Source organism: Panthera tigris, chromosome A1 (assembly GCF_018350195.1).
Source record: "Panthera tigris isolate Pti1 chromosome A1, P.tigris_Pti1_mat1.1, whole genome shotgun sequence".
Classification (NCBI taxonomy): Eukaryota; Metazoa; Chordata; class Mammalia; order Carnivora; family Felidae; genus Panthera; species Panthera tigris.
Window position 1 is genome coordinate 24,162,014 of NC_056660.1, and position 16,239 is coordinate 24,178,252.

Consider the following 16,239-nt stretch of genomic DNA (forward strand, 5'->3'; position numbering starts at 1 on the left):
AAAATCTGGGTACAACTCTCATCTCCGCTTTGCATGAAGAGGTTCTCTACCCAGAAGTATCTGAACTTCCTGTTATCAGTGCTCAGTTTGCTGAGAAATGGGAAAATAATGGATAAATGAAATCTGTGAACCATCTTCCTGTGTGTCAGCCATTTACTTCAACCTCTTCTCCCACAAAAAGCCCTTTTCCTGCCATCAGGGAAGGAGAGGGATGGTATTCAGTTTCCCTGCCTTTCTTTCCCCACCACTCTGCTGACAGAGACAATGACCAGGCAGTGAAATATCTAAAAACACATTGGTCTTGCTATTGCAACTACGTAGAACTTCTTTTGGGCACACGTGCACACATGCATGAAGTGTCCGCGGCGGTGGTATTGTGTGCACGTGTGGACACACATAAATCTGTGTGTGTGAGGGGGAGGGACAGATGCACTGAAAACACACCAAGATGCTATCGGCAGTCACGGGGGTTGGAGATCAGGTACAAGGAGTGTTCTTTACATGTCTCTTTCTTACGCTTTGCTGAGTTTTCCAAAATTCCTACAAAGTGCATTTGTAATTAAGAAACAGATATCACTATAAAAAGATAAACTTCATCTGGCTACTGGTTGCATGAGTGCTTCCGTTTTTTGAACATTCACTGAGATGTGTCCTTATGAGCTGTGCACTTTTCTGTATGTATTATATTTTAAAGGTTTTCCTCCCCTACTCCCCCATATGGTGAGGTGGGAATCCGGCTAAACAAAGGGCATCTCTAGCTGATGGGCTGAGAAGAAAACACATGGTGTGCTCTGGAAAGAACCTTTCTCATGTGGATGATCCCCTGTAAATATCCTGACGTTTCTTCTCTTCCAGGTACCCAAGGCCTGGGTAATAAGCTTTATCAAGAAAAGACACAGCCAATCTTCCCTCCATTGCCCAGATTTACAAAGAAAGCTATTTCCAGAAAGGAGCAGAAGGAGAGAGGTTTCTCTAAGAGGGTCCAGCAGAGGGAGGGAGAAGATCGAAACCCTACAAGGGGCAGGGGGGGGGGAGGTCCCTGGCACTGGAAGGACCAGCTGGCTGTTCACCTCCCCCTGGTTAGAGTGACAGGTGAAAATAGGCTGATGGGCCCACCCTGGCACTGTCTCCTGATCTCTGAGGGCAGTGAAAGGGGGTTACTTAGGCTGCCAGTTTCTGACATCGACCCACAGGAGCCCAGAGGGGCTATTCTGGCTGGTTGAGGGGGACTTCCTGGTGCTCTGATGGGAGACAGCTTTCTTCAAGCTCCAAAAAAATTAAAAACAAAAAGAAACAAAAAAACCCCGAAACCTCCTTAGACACTATCTCCGGGAAGAGAACTAAGTTTATTAAAAGGTGGCACATAAATAGTCTGGAATGTAACTTGTGGTTATAAAACATTTACTTATTTTTTTTTTTAAGTTTTATTTATTTATTTTTGAGAGAGACAGTATGCACACACGCGAGCAGGGGAGGGGCAGCAAGAGAGGGAGAGAGAGAATCCCAAGCAGGCTCTTCGCTGTCAGCATGGAACCCAAAGCAGGGCTCCATCCCAGGAACCGTGAGATTGTGACCTGAGCAGAAATCAATAGTCTGACACTTAACCAACTGAGCCACCCACGCGCCCCTGTGGTTGTAAAATATTTATTAACATGTAATTTCATAAAGTGAGGATTAGTAAAAAAAAAAATGTTAATAAGGCTTTTTTTTTTTTATTTTGGAGACATATTTAAACTTCCTTTTGAAGAGAAGCTAAGGAAACAAAGATTAGTATTTTGAAAAACTTCTACATGCTTATTTTCACAAATTAACACTTACAGTTCAAGATTCTTCCCCTGTTTCTTTGCTTGGAAACTCAGATTTAAACTATTCCCAGTCTCACCTTGACACAGGTGTCTTGTCAGATTGACAGACACTGAACCAAGAGAGCTACTGATAATACCGTTAAGCAATGCAGGGGTGGCTGGGTGGCTCAGTAGGTTGACAATCTGACTCTTGATTTCGGCTCAGGTCATGATCTCATGATTTGTGAGATCGAGCCCCAAGTTGGGCTCCACACTGACAGCACAGAGCCTGCTTGAGATTCTCTCTTTCCCTCCTTCTCTCTCTCTCTCTCTTTGCTCCTCCTGTGCTAACACACACACACTTTCTCTCCCTCTAAATAAATGAATAAACTTAAAAAAAAAAAAGCAATGCAGTGAACGTTCTGCTCATTCAGAAGCATGAATATCTGAGAGTACATGGGATTATTTTCATGGGATTTCTAGGACGGATACTCATTTATTTTCTTTTTAAGTGTTGTAGTTTTATTTACTTTTTATTTATTTATTTAACTTGAAATTTATTGTCAAACTGGTTTCCATACAACACCCAGGGCTCATCCAGACAGGCTCCCTCCTCAATGCCCCTCACCCGCTTTCCCCCTCCCCCCTCCCCCCCACCTCCATCGACCCTCAGTTGGATGGATACTCATTTAAAATAAAATAGCACTTAAGCATTTTAAATTTACATGTTAGCATTAATTTTAAGTATTAAAATTTATTTAATATTTTATTAAAATCTATTTTAATATTTTAATATTTAATAATAAAATTTATTTAATACTTATTTGTTAAAAAATAAGTATGATTTCTTTGACGGGGATACAAGCCTTTTATACCAAAGGTTGCTGATGGAATCATCTGTTTATTTATGTCCCACACATACTGTATGTAGTCACCTGTAGAAAAATCCAGGTGCCAGAACTTTGGTCATAATAAGCATGCCACAGACCTGGGCACATCTTTCTTATATTTTGTTGATCTATTCTCTCAAGCTCTACTGCACGTATTTTACCACTGGATGCTCCTCTATTACTTGTAATTTCCCCAAGAGATAAAGGAAATACACGTGCACACAAAAACCCATTAGCTGTCCAGCAAATATTTATAAAGGACGGGAGAAATTATGTTTCCTTTAATCCTCTGCCCACTAAAGACCACATCGGCTGCCTCACTTTTTTGTTTTTTGTATTTTTTTTTTTTTGAAACCACTCATCTGGCAGCAATTTTTCTCACGCAAGTAAGTGCCTCAGGCTGCAAACCACTATCCTGCCCCCGACTTGTCTCCTAGAGGCCTCTGTGCTAAAAACAGGCCTTTTGCAGAAACGATGTTTAAAATAAGGCCATACAGCGTCTGATAAGGTAACGGCCAACATTTATTTTCAAATCTACCCTGTAGGCTCCATCTGAAAGCAGAATTTAAAAAAAAAAAAAAAAACAACCATTTTTTTTAACTGGCTCATTACAGAAGATCAAATTAGCGGGGGGGAAAAGGGCCACTCATTCAGAAGTAGAAATTACAGATTTGGTGGTGGCGGGATGAGCCTTCCCACCCAGCATCTCCAGTCACTCTCCCTGCCCAGTCTGGGTGGAGGATGGCACGGGGCGGGGGCGGGGGGGGGGGGGCGGGAAGACCGTAGGCTTTTATCGCTAATGCTTCCTCTTCCATCTTTCTCCGCCGAACGACTCCCTACTAGATTTATTGGCCTATTTCCTCATGTCAGGATGAAACAAGGCAGCTCAACATAATCTGAATACTTTTGACAGCTTTAGTTTACAGGATAAACTTCTCTTGGCTTCAAGGACCACGATCCCTCACCCGACATAATTCCTGAACTAAGGAATTTGCAAACCAAAGCACTACCGTATGGTTTTACTTTTAGAGAGCCTTATTTTAATGTGTTTTGACCATGGCACTTATTAATATCCATGACTTCAGACTTAATGGTGGTATTTAACATTATTTATTATCAGTTTATCAGAAAGTTATTTTCCCTGAAGTAGGCAATAATAAAAATAACTATATTCTGACATGTGATTTTAGGATCAGGGGACCATATATATTTTTTTATTCTACTGGAATACAACTCTTTGCAGTATATGGGCTCACTTAATAATTGAGCTAGAACTCACTTAGTAGGAAATAATTTATAGAAAGATTTTTATAACATATTCACCTAGTTAACTAGGGAAGAGGTCACCAACTGTGGAATTAGAAAGCCTGGGTTCAAATCTCATGTGTGTCACAAACGTTTAGTTTAGGTAGAACATTTAACCCCTCTGGGTTTTGCCGTCTATAAAACATAAATGATAATACCTATCTAACATGAGACATGAGACTCTGAATGAAAAAGTGCTCAGCCCAACATTAAGTCTCTACAGAAAGATTAAACCATACCCAAACACTCATGTAGCAAACCAGTGTGTAGGGGACCAAAAAGAAGGTATGTGCACTTAGTTTGGCTTCAGTTATTTATTTTATTTCCTAACTGCTAAAATTGCCGCCACTTCTAAAATACGGTTACGTGTTCCACTCATTGAAAACATATGCCAATTAACCATAAAGATGGTCCCTCCGAGGCATGCTCGGAAGAACCAGGCCCGGGCTGTACAATGTCAGGCGGAAACACAACCAAGTAACCATTACTGGTCTGGAAAACCTGGACTAGAACATACAATCACATGAATGACTTTCTCTGTGGCTTTTTAGACGCATGCTGTGACACTTTCTTCATAGGTTTGTGATGGTTGCTGATCTCACATCATTATTGCTGTTACAGCACAGAGTAACAGAGCACAGAGAAAGGAGGGCAGGTTTCGTGGTGCGGACACCCCCGGGCTCACCCTACAGGAGCCTCAGCCAGGGAGAGGAGAAAACAACGATGCAGCCGTGGCTGTTACTGTCTGAACAGTCGACCTGGGCTTGGTGTGCGACCTACTGTGAATAGCAGATATTTTACTTCAGCCAACCAAGCAAGTTTCCTTTCTCACAGGATACCTCACCTCACCAAATTTTGTTTTTATGGCTTGTGGGGTTCTTTTGGTTTTTTGCATACCCTGCTTGCCTTTCATTCAAGGCAGAGTAGTGTTTTTATGGTTTTTTTTTTCTAGTTTGCATATGACACTTGGCTGTTAATTGTCTTCATATACACACTTCAGTGAACACTATCTATAGAGAACCATTTCCTTTTTCCTGCTGGCTCCATTCTGAAAAACCCACCATAGCAAAATGTCTCACCCTCCTTTCCCCTGATGACAGAGGACTTCCTCTTCCTCGCCAGCCCCTCCCCCTGCACTCCCCCCCCCCCCCCATCACTGTATGCCTGAGACCTTGACCCCAACAACCAGAGCCTTGCTTCAGGCTGCCTGGGATATTTCGGCTGGCTTTCACTTTATAAATACAAATTACATACATACGCTTCTAGTAATATTTTACGTGAAATTGTTAAAGCAGTAATTTGATTGAGATTACGTGCGTGCACAAAATCTGGGCGCCCAGGCTGAAATCGAATTTGGAAAGCAGTTACGCTGTCTACCGCTTGAGGATGGCTACCACTCAAAGACTTAACATGTTGCAAGACCAGAAACGCAGAATCATCACGTCCCTGAATCATGAACCAGCTGTTGAACTCCAAACCCGGCCCGTCTCACATTCCGCCCACGAGGGCCGTGTTTGGAGAAGGGCAAAGGGTCAGCTTCCGAGAGGAGACCTCACAGAAACGCAAGAAGCAAAAAGTGAGTGTCTGCAGCGGCTCAGAATTCAGGCCGATTGCTGCTGCACCCCTCGCGGTGCGCTGCCACGGTGCGTCCCTGTACCATATTTGGCCACTGCGACTGAACCTGTTTCTCACAGTGACAGCCTATCAGTCTCCTCCTGAGTATAAATAAAGCCTTGCTTAAAATACTCCACTTTTTTTTTATACTCTCAATGGCCCGCAACTACCACTCCTGATGTCTATAATTAGATTTCAAAGTGTAGTCATCAATAACTCGTCCCTTCTCAGTTATTTCCTCTCCTTTTTCCTCAGCGCTCTTCAATTCTGAAAGGGTAAGGCTCTGAAAACCAGTGCTTTAAATTTCCTCTTTCATATTTTACCATGCCCTTCCTTCACCCTAAAATGGAGCTAAATGTTCACAATCCGGGGAACACTGCACGTTCAAAGAGAATGCCATAAGGGATGCTACAAAGAATATTAATTTGCCAAACACCTTCAGAGGCAAGAATGTAGAGTTGGGGTTGTAAGTATTAAGAGTGTAGAAGCCTGAGCCCTATGCCCTGAAAAACACCACTGCGTAAAACACTGTTGCTGGCATATAGGCAAACCACCCTAAATGGCTTAAAGGATGTAGCGAGGGGCGCCTGGGTGGCTCAGTTGGTTAAGCATCCAACCTTGACTTCGGCTCAGGTCATCATCTCGTGGTCGCGAGATAGAGCCCCGCGTTAGGTTCAGCATTGAATGTGGAGCCAGATTGAGATTCTCTCTCTACCCCCCACCCCTCTGCCTCTCCCCTGCTCAGTCTCTCTCTCTCTCTCAAAATAATAAAATGAACATTAGAAGTTAAAAAAAGCATATGTATTGGTGCTAAGTATAATTCTCCCACTTTCTAGCGCCATGTTCCAGGTAGAATGGACCCCTAACCTCCTGTTATGCAGAAAGTGGCCTACCTCACCTGCCTTCTCCTCCTTGCAATTCCATCAAGTCAAATGTTACTTTAACATTTTTTCCCCACCTGAAAAGAAAGGGATAGCCATACTGACTTCAATGAGAACAGGATCAACTTCCACCCAGGGACACTGCGTGAATACAAAATATTCATAATAAAATTTAAAATGCCTGAAGATGTTTATCATCTGAAGACATATGTCTCTCCATCTATTTCTAGGAATTTTTGAATGCAGATGGAAATGCATGAATATAAGTCTATGTACATCCTCTTTTTCCTACTTATTCTTCCAAGGAAATCAGTTGTCAGAGAGCTCCTATCATGTAACTTGATGGCCAATAATAACAAAGTTCCACTTAAGGCTCTAATACTGTTACAAATCAGTAGCATATCCACTTTACTAATCGTACTAGAGAATCCACTTACTTTTTACTAGATCTTTTGCACTATTTTTCTTAACCCAGATTGTAATACCTGTGAGACAGCATACGGCAAAACTTGATTTGACAATTCAAGAAACATTTCTTGGGTAGTTACTATCTATAAGGCACTGTGCTAGGCACTTAGACAATTATATTTTATTCATATTCACAACAGTGGTGTAACATAAGCATTTAACCTGGACCTTTCAGATGCAAAAACTGATATTGTTCATAGAGTTTAAAACACTCGCTCCAGGGGCACCTGGGTGGCTCACTCGGTTAAGCATCTGACTCTTGGTTTTGGCTCAGTCACGATCTCACAGTTCGTGAGTTTGAGCCCCGCACTGGGTTCTGCACTGGCAGCATGGAACCTGCTTGGTATTCTCTCTCTCCCTCTCTCTCTGCCCCTCCCCTGCTCATGCTGTGTCTGTCTCTCTCAAAATAAATATATAAACTTAAAAAAAAAAAAAAAACTTGCTTCAAATTGCCTAGCTGGTGAGTTGTTCTGTGCTGTGTGGTTTGAAACCAAGTGGGTTAGGATTCATATCAATGTGTGACCTTCCTCCAATACAACCCAGCCTATTTTCACTTACTTTGGAATAAAAAGTGAAGGGAAGCCAGGAAAACAGTAGGAGGAGGACCCCAAATTTCAAGCAGGAGGCAACGAGATGCTAGACTGGTCATTCAATGATTAATGTCTATGTAAAAGTTTGAAGGCCGGGGTCAAAGATAATTTCTGAGATTCCACGCTGGGGGGCTGGAGAAAAACAGGAGCACAGACAGGAACGAGGATGCTAATTTGGGAAAGAAGAAAGTGAGCTTAGTTTAGCAGACACTGAATTTCGAGGAGTCAATAAGCATCTAAGAGGAACTGAATTTTAGGCAATCGGGAAAATGAAGACAAATGCCCAAATGACTCGAGGAGCTGGAGACTATATTTGAGACACCCGAGGCCAGAGTCTGAGAGAGAAGCATTAAGGACCAAAGACGGAGCTTTGGGGAATTCTAGCAACAAGGTGCAAAAAGAGAAAGAACATCCAGACGGGGAATAAAGAAGAAAGAGAAAGACCCAGAGGAGCAAGCAGGAAAGCCTGTGACCAAATCAAGGAAGGACGGTGCCATGGTGTTAAATGCTGACAGGAAGCGAATTATTTTTCCACACTGACTGAGAGCCTGCTCTGCTCAAGAGCATGTCCCAAACTCTGAGAAAACATGAAATGTCCATGAATCCTGAGCCTTAACCTTTAACAAGATTAGATACTATCTCGCTGAGCTGACATCACCTACGTCCCACTTGAAGACGGGTCATGGCATTTTCAAATGCCGTAGCGGCACATATTTCTGACTGGGTTTCTCAAGATTTAAGGCAAGACGTTAGTGACTCTTAGCAAATGAAAGTGAGACTCCCTTTATGGATCCTCCCCATAAGGTGGGGTGAAAGGGTCTCAGGCTCATCCTAGTAACTCTTTACACAAGTGTCTGCCGACTTTGGGCACCTCTGTCGAATGACCCAAGGTTGCCTCTGCCAAAAATCCCAGGCTGTTCTCTCCCCTTGGTACTGCGGTCTCAGTGGTCTCTTGCTGGGACTGACGGTAGGGGAGGGACCACTATTCCTAACAGTTGGCTTCAATTCCCTCAAGATCACCTCCTCGAAAAATGACTGGCCAACAAAAGTAAACGTGCTACCCTCATAGCACACACGGTGCCTCTTCAATCCTGTCCCGCCACCCACCGGCACACAGCCAGCCTCTCACCATCTTTGGGACCCAGGCAACGAAGAGTTTCCCAATCCACAGTGAATACCACTGCCGATTTTTTTCTTCTACCTCTAGTCCCATTCAAACTGCTCATAAATGCCACGATCTAAATGAAATTATTTGGTGTACCAGGACACATCGTAAATGATTTCGAGATGGGCAGAATCACTGCTTGGGGCTTGTCTAGTATACCCTTCTGGGTTGTCTATGTTTTTCATGGTCTTTGACTTACTTTACAACCCTGTAACTTGTTCTAACACTGAAAACTGATAGTAATACAAGTAATTTTCGTGCATAGAAACACAGACAAATTGGGGCACCTGGGTGGCTCAGTTGGTTAAGCATCCGACTTCGGCTCAGGTCATGATCTCACGGTCTGTGAGTTCAAGCCCCGCATCGGGCTTGGTGCTTACAGCTCAGAGCCTGGAGCCTGCTTCAGAGTCTTGTGTCTCCCTCTCTCTCTGCCCCTCCCCCAATCATGCTCTGTCTCTGTCTCTCTCAAAAATAAATAAACATTAAAAAAAATTTTTTAAAAAGCACAAATTGTCATGAGTGCAGTGGAGCTGCAACTGATTGCTGCCCTCTCACAACTATTCATAAATTCACTTCAGTAAGCCCACTAGCATGAGTGCATGCATGTGTTTGTGCGTGCTGAGTTCTCCTTTAAACAGGTTGTAACATCTTACTGGTTTCTTCATTAATTAATGAACTATATATATTTATATACTATTATATATTATATACATATAATCTTTGATGGATGTTATATTTGTATGAGAGTCATGATTTTTACCTTTTTTTAACGTTTATTTTTGACAGAGAGAGAGACAGAGTGGGGAGGGGCAGAGAGAGAGGGAGACACAGAATCCGAAGCAGGCTCCAGGCTCTGAGCTGTCAGCACAGAGCCCGATGAGGGGCTCGAACTCACAGACCGTGAGATCATGACCTGAGCCGAAGTTGGACACTCAACCGACTGAGCCACCCAGGCACCCCTGATTTTTGCCTTTTTAAAAGAATTACCCTTTAACGGGTGATTAGTTTCAACTATAGGGATGTGGCGTTGCAACGTTAAAATTTCAGTGCAGACAATTTAAAGACTCAGTTGCTTCAGACTTCTGGTCAAGGTCATTCTTTTTTTTCATTATGTAATATAGAGCTCTCAGAACCTCTGAAAAAATCCTCTCACCCCCTCCAAAAAAATTCCAATCCTATAAAGGAGTTAGGGAAAAGAAAAAAAAAAACATCTTATGAACCAATGTCTTAAAAATTAACAATTGTTTGAGCACCGGTGATGACACATATATTATTTGTACTTTGCAGTAATTTTTTTCTCAAAAGAAATTGCACATTTTATTTGATAGGTAATAAAAAAAATAAAATAAAAAATAAAAAAAATAAAAAATAAAATAAAAAAAATAAAGATTTTTTTTTTTTTAAGTACTAAATGAGAAAATAAGTCAGTTTGGATGGCAGCTCTGTGTAACACACTTTATGCTTTAGTGTTTCCTGGGTCTTTCTGTCTTCTACTTGTATTTCATTTTTTCCTTCAATACATGGAGTCCATACAGATTACCTGGGCTCTGAATATAACAACATGAAGGGACATACTTTTTAACCTCGTCCTTTTTTAGGCATGAGGTCAGTTCTTAAAGGAGTCAGTGGGTGATAAAAATTCTTCTAAATTAGTGCTTACAAACTGGTGTTCTGGAAAGCACTGTTCTGGGAGATGCTAAACGGTAGGTCACACAAAAAAAGAGGGGAAGAGTTCTGTGTTGCTTGGAGACATATAGTACAGATTAGCACAATACATGGGCTTTGGGCTTTTTTGTTTGTTTGTTTGTTTAAGTACACCTATATCCGACAGAACCCTTTTCCATAGAATATACTTTGGGAAAACAATGTCTTATTTATTCCTTAATTGATCCAATGGCATCACTGAGGTTAGAAATAAATAACTGTTTTTCAACCCCCTATGGAGTCTGGCGAGTAAGTTTCCTCCAGATGTATTATTCTCTATTCGTGAACAGATGAATTAATCACTGAGTGAAAGGGGTCAATTTTCTTATGTTATTTTCACATTCCTTTCTGCTATGGCTTGCCAGCTGCCAAGTGGGGTATCAGAAAAACACTGCCTGATTTCATAAGGTTAACGTGGATATGCTTAGATTAATAGATAACAGTTCCACATGATCCAATGCTGAAAGTGACCCAAATCTTCTGGCTATTTTCTTACTGTTCACAGAGATTATCTCATTCCACCTGTCGTGACAGTCCATCTGGTCCAGAGAGTATGAAGGTGTTCCAAGAAATGGCAGGAGGTGAAAAAACAATGCCTCACAGAATAAACTCTGTCACCTAAACATTCCATCGCTTGAGTGCTTCCAGATAAAGAACCACAGAATATGTATTTATTCTTGACTTAACTTATCTTCCCTGGAGAAGTCTATTTATGATTATTACGCATGCTGAAATTCTTGGCTGCATTATTTTACCAAGATCACCCCTCCCTGAGCTCTCACAGCACAGGTATTCTTTTCAGAAGTAGGGTAATATTTTTTACATCATATTCTACAATTTTTCAGCTACTACAGTCTATTTTTTTTTTTACTTTTGAAAATGAATTGGGGCGCCTGGGTGGCTCAGTCGGTTAAGCGTCTGACTTCGGCTCAGGTCACGATATCGCGGTCCGCGAATTCGAGCCCCGCGTCGGCTCTGGGCTGATGGCTCAGAGCCTGGAACCTGCTTCCAATTCTGTGTCTCCCTCTCTCTCTGCCCCTCCCCCGTTCATGCTGTGTCTCTCTCTGTCTCAAAAATAAACAAACGTTAAAAAAAAAATTAAAAAAAAAAAAAAAGAAAATGAAGCAATACATTTAGATTTGAATTGGGAAGCTGAGAAAACCAAGACTGTCTTTTTCCTCAAAAGCAACTCTTGTAAAAAAAATTTTTTATTTGTCCTGTTACTATCATTGTTACTAACAAGCAAATAAGAACAGCAAGGAAACCAAAGCGAAGCCCTGGACTGGCCCTCACACCTCCAGACTGCAGTCAAAACCCACTCACCTTTAAAAAGCCCTAATTCAAAAAAAAAAAAAAAAAAGAGGTTAGAGTGGGAGAGAACCAAAGCATAAGAGACTGTTAAAAACTGAGAACAAACTGAGGGTTGATGGGGGGTGGGAGGGAGGGGAGGGTGGGTGATGGGCATTGAGGATGGCACCTGTTGGGATGAGCACTGGGTGTTGTATGGAAACCAGTTTGACAATAAATTTCATATATTAAAAAATAAATAAATTAATTAATTAATTAAATTAAATAAAAAATAAAAATAAATAAATAAAAAGCCCTAATTCCTTGTTTGTAGGTTCTAGCAGGCGAACGCAGCTACTCACATACCCTTGACCAAAGAACGGTCCTCCTCTATCAGAGAAGGTTGTCCTCTTTGATCCAGTGTGCAGCTTTGGGAGGGACGCACATGGAGGGGTGAGGAAGGAAGGAGACACCCGCCTAGCCAGCCAGATCAGCCGAATCAATGCTGGCGATCAACGGGGTGACAGATTTGCAAATGCCATAAAGGATAAAGGTTTAGTATCCAAAATCTATAAAGAACTTACCAAACTCAACACCCAAAAAACAAATAATCTAGTGAAGAAATGGGCAGAAGATATGAATAGACACTTTTCCAAAGAAGACATCCAGATGGTCAACAGACACATGACAAGATGCTCAACGTCACTCATCATCAGAGAAATACAAATCAAAGCCACACTGAGACATCACCTCACACTGGTCAGAGTGGCTAAAATGAACAAATCAGGAAACTACAGGTGCTGGCGAGGATGCAGAGAAATAGGAACCTTCTTGTACTGGGAATGCAAACTGGTGCAGCCGCTCTGGAAAACGTGTGGAGGTTCCCCAAAAAGGTAAAAATAGAACTATCCTATGACCCAGCAATAGCACTACTAGGAATTTACCCAAGGGATACAGGAGTGCTGATGCATAGGGGCACAGGTACCCCAATGTTTATAGCAGCACTTTCAACAATAGCCAAATTAAGGAAAGAGCCTAAATGCCCATCAATTGATGAATGGATAAAGAAGATGTGGTTTATGTATACAATGGAATACTACTTGGCAATAAGAAAGAATGAAATCCTGCCATTTGTAGCAACGTGGATGGAACTGGAAGGTATTAAGCTGAGTGAAATAAGTCAGTCAGAGAAAGAAAGACATATATTTTCACTCATATGTGGATCTTGAGAAACTTAACAGAAGACCATGAGGAAAGGGAAGGGGAAAAAATAGTTACAAACAGAGATGGAGGAAGGCAAACCATAAGAGACTCTTAAATACAGAGAACAAACTGAGGGTGGATGGGGGTACAGTGGGGGAGAGGGGGGAAATGGGTGATGGGCATTGAGGAGAGCACTTGTTGGGATGAGCACTGGCTGTTGTATGTAAGCAATGAATCATGGGAATCCACCAAAAACCAAGAGCACACTTTACACACTGTATGTTAGCCAATTTGACAGTAAATTATATATTTTTTTAAAAAGCCCTAATTCCATCTGACCTTCATGTTAAAACAGCAGGGAAGAAGGTACGGATGATGCTAACTAGGCAGAATCCAACAAAGAAAGGACTGAAGATTAAGAAGTCAAATTCTTGCACACTCCAATTTAATGAGGCAAAGGCTTCAAGACTTGTTCTCATCTAATTTTATAATAAAATGACTTAACTCATAGAAATTCGGTATCAAGTCAAAGTTCGTTTTTAGCCAACCAACAAAGTATACTATTACAAGGGTAAGAGAGGGCATCAGATCTCACTAAGAAGCCACAATACAGAGTTTTTTCACTACACATTCCAGTCACTGAGACTCTTTTCCATTAAGGATCCCACAATACTACAGTTTTTTCCTGCTTTCAAAGTAGTACTGTCCTTCCACTCTCAATATGTTTAAACACTTTTTTTTATTTGAAAACTATCCCAAATTTAAGAAGTGAGAAAGAATGAAAGAGCTAAGTTAACCAATAGGGAGTACCCAAAGTAGGCAGAAATAATAGAAAAATGGAGGAGTGGCAATATGAAAAAAGACAAAGACAATGATGAAATACATGAATCTTCAGGCTCAGAGAGCAAAACAAAGTTTATAGCTAGGTAAATCAAGATAGAGCTATACATAACATAGCAAAAAATAGAGAGCAACAAAGATAAGAAGAAGTTAGGGGGAGAAATCAAAAGGAAAAACATAAAAATTCTCTACAAGCCTAAATCATTTGGATTAGCAAAGGATTTCTCTATAGCAAAACAGAAGCCAGAAAACACAGCATCTCTGAAATATAACAGAAAAGAACTGTAACTTAAAACTTTACACTAATACAGCCTGAAGTTTTATCCCAAGAACTGAACCTTCCTTCAACAATGAGGTGAAAAGACATTTCAGAAAAAAGACTGTATTTACCACAAACATTATCACTAAAGAAACTTCTTAAGAACGCATGCTATAAACAAAGAGATTCATCCTAAAAAGAGTGAGATGAAAAAGCAGAGAATCTGGTAAAAAATACAGATAAGTGCAAATAAGCATCAGTTCACTCAAATCAAGGTAAAAAGCAAGAGGGACCTAAAATATAGAATAAAAATAATATACATTTGCAGAGGAGTGCTTGCCATTAAAGCTTTCTGTGAATGTTATCAATTTGGGGAGGATGAGAGAGGCATTTTTTACCTTTAGATCTTTAGGCTTTTGCAATTTATAGGTAACCTTTCAATTAAATGTATAAAGATATAATGACAAACTTCTAAACCAGAGAAAGAAAAAAACTGGAATAAACAAAACTTGGAATATTCAATAGAAGCTAGGAAAGGGCAGGGAAAAAGAAGCAAAGATAATCTTGATAAACAAAATACAAAGTAAGAAGAAAAATATAAATCCACATACATACGTACCTAAACTAAGGTTGAAAGGTTGAAAATGAGGAAGTGAAAACATGTATGTGAGCAAAAGACACCTAAAGAAAGCTAAGACGTAACTATTAATTTCATATACAATAGACTGTAAGTCAAAAAAAAAAGTGTTTTAGGGATAAAGTGAATCACTACACAATGATAAAACTTGCAGTTTGTAAGAAAGACATACACTTTGGAACTTGGGCTCAAAATACCTGGCCTATAACTTGGTCTTAAAATACATCTATTAAGAATTGATGGAATTACAGGGGTAAAAACCAACAGATCCACAATCATCCTATTTTGCTTAAAGCGCATCTCTCAGTAACAGATATATATTAAACAGGCAAAACGTGTTAGGGTAAAGACAAGCTGAGCTGCATACTTAATGGATTTACTAGAATCCACATACAACACTTAGAGGACATACATACTTTCAGAATACTTATAAAATTAACTACACACAGGCCACAAAGCAAATCTCAACCAAGGTAGGGAATCAACATCAGACAAAATATTTTCTAAACACGGTGCGGTAACATTAAAAATCAATTATAGGGGCGCCTGGGTGGTGCAGTCGGTTAAGCGTCCGACTTCAGCCAGGTCACGATCTCGCGGTCCGTGAGTTCGAGCCCCGCGTCAGGCTCTGGGCTGATGGCTCGGAGCCTGGAGCCTGTTTCCGATTCTGTGTCTCCCTCTCTCTCTGCCCCTCCCCTGTTCATGCTCTGTCTCTCTCTGTCCCAAAAATAAAAATAAAAATAAAAATAAATTAAAAAAAAAATCAATTATAGAAGGTAACTTGAAGAATCTACTCTATAGCAAATGCATGGGTCAAAGAAGTAATATTGAAAATTAGAAAGGTTTTAAGAGTGATTAAAAAAATACCACACATCACAACTTATAGGACTCAGCTAAAGTGCTACATACAGGGAAATTCATAACCTTAAATGCTCCTATGAGATTAATGAATGACATACCCTAAACTCTAGAAATTAGAAAAAAAATAAACATATAAGAAAATAGATGGAATTATGACAGATAAAAATCAGAAACTAATGAAATAGAAGATAAAAACCCAAAAAACATTGGTCACTAAAATTAAAAGATGATCCAACAAAAAAATACACAATCAAAACAGACAGACTTCTAAAAAAAGGGGGATAAGGGAACACAAATCCACAGTATTAGGAATTTGAAAGGCAAACCAACTACAGATACAATAGAAATGTGTAAAATTACAAAAGTCCTCCTTTATCTCAATATTTGTGTTGGTCTCCTGGACAATTCTCTAGCAACTATTTTTAAGACTATGAAACTCCTAAAGGGCATAGTTAGCATTAGACAAGATAACAAAGGTGAAGATGTCAGGCAAACTATAAATGCCATCAAAATAAACTCCACTAATTTCTATTATTCTTATTTATGAACCAGGGTGGCTGGGAGACAAATCACTTTCCTATTTCCTGTCTACAGTAAAGGGTTGTTGAAGGACCCATATATGATGGTGCAACAGCTAAATCCTATTTGGCTATTAAGAGGTGACAGCCACGATGACAATGACAGTGAGGAAGATTATTCCAAAAACCCACACCCTCCTCCTTGTGTATACAGCTCTTTTTCTCTTTCCCTC

At 40.5% G+C, this 16,239-nt stretch overlaps 1 protein-coding gene across 4 annotated transcripts in view; it reads right to left on the reverse strand.

The window, feature by feature from the left end:
• The window catches only part of LRCH1 (leucine rich repeats and calponin homology domain containing 1), a 201,417-nt gene that overhangs the window by 79,160 nt on the left and 106,018 nt on the right, over window positions 1–16,239 (reverse strand). The window lies entirely within an intron of this gene.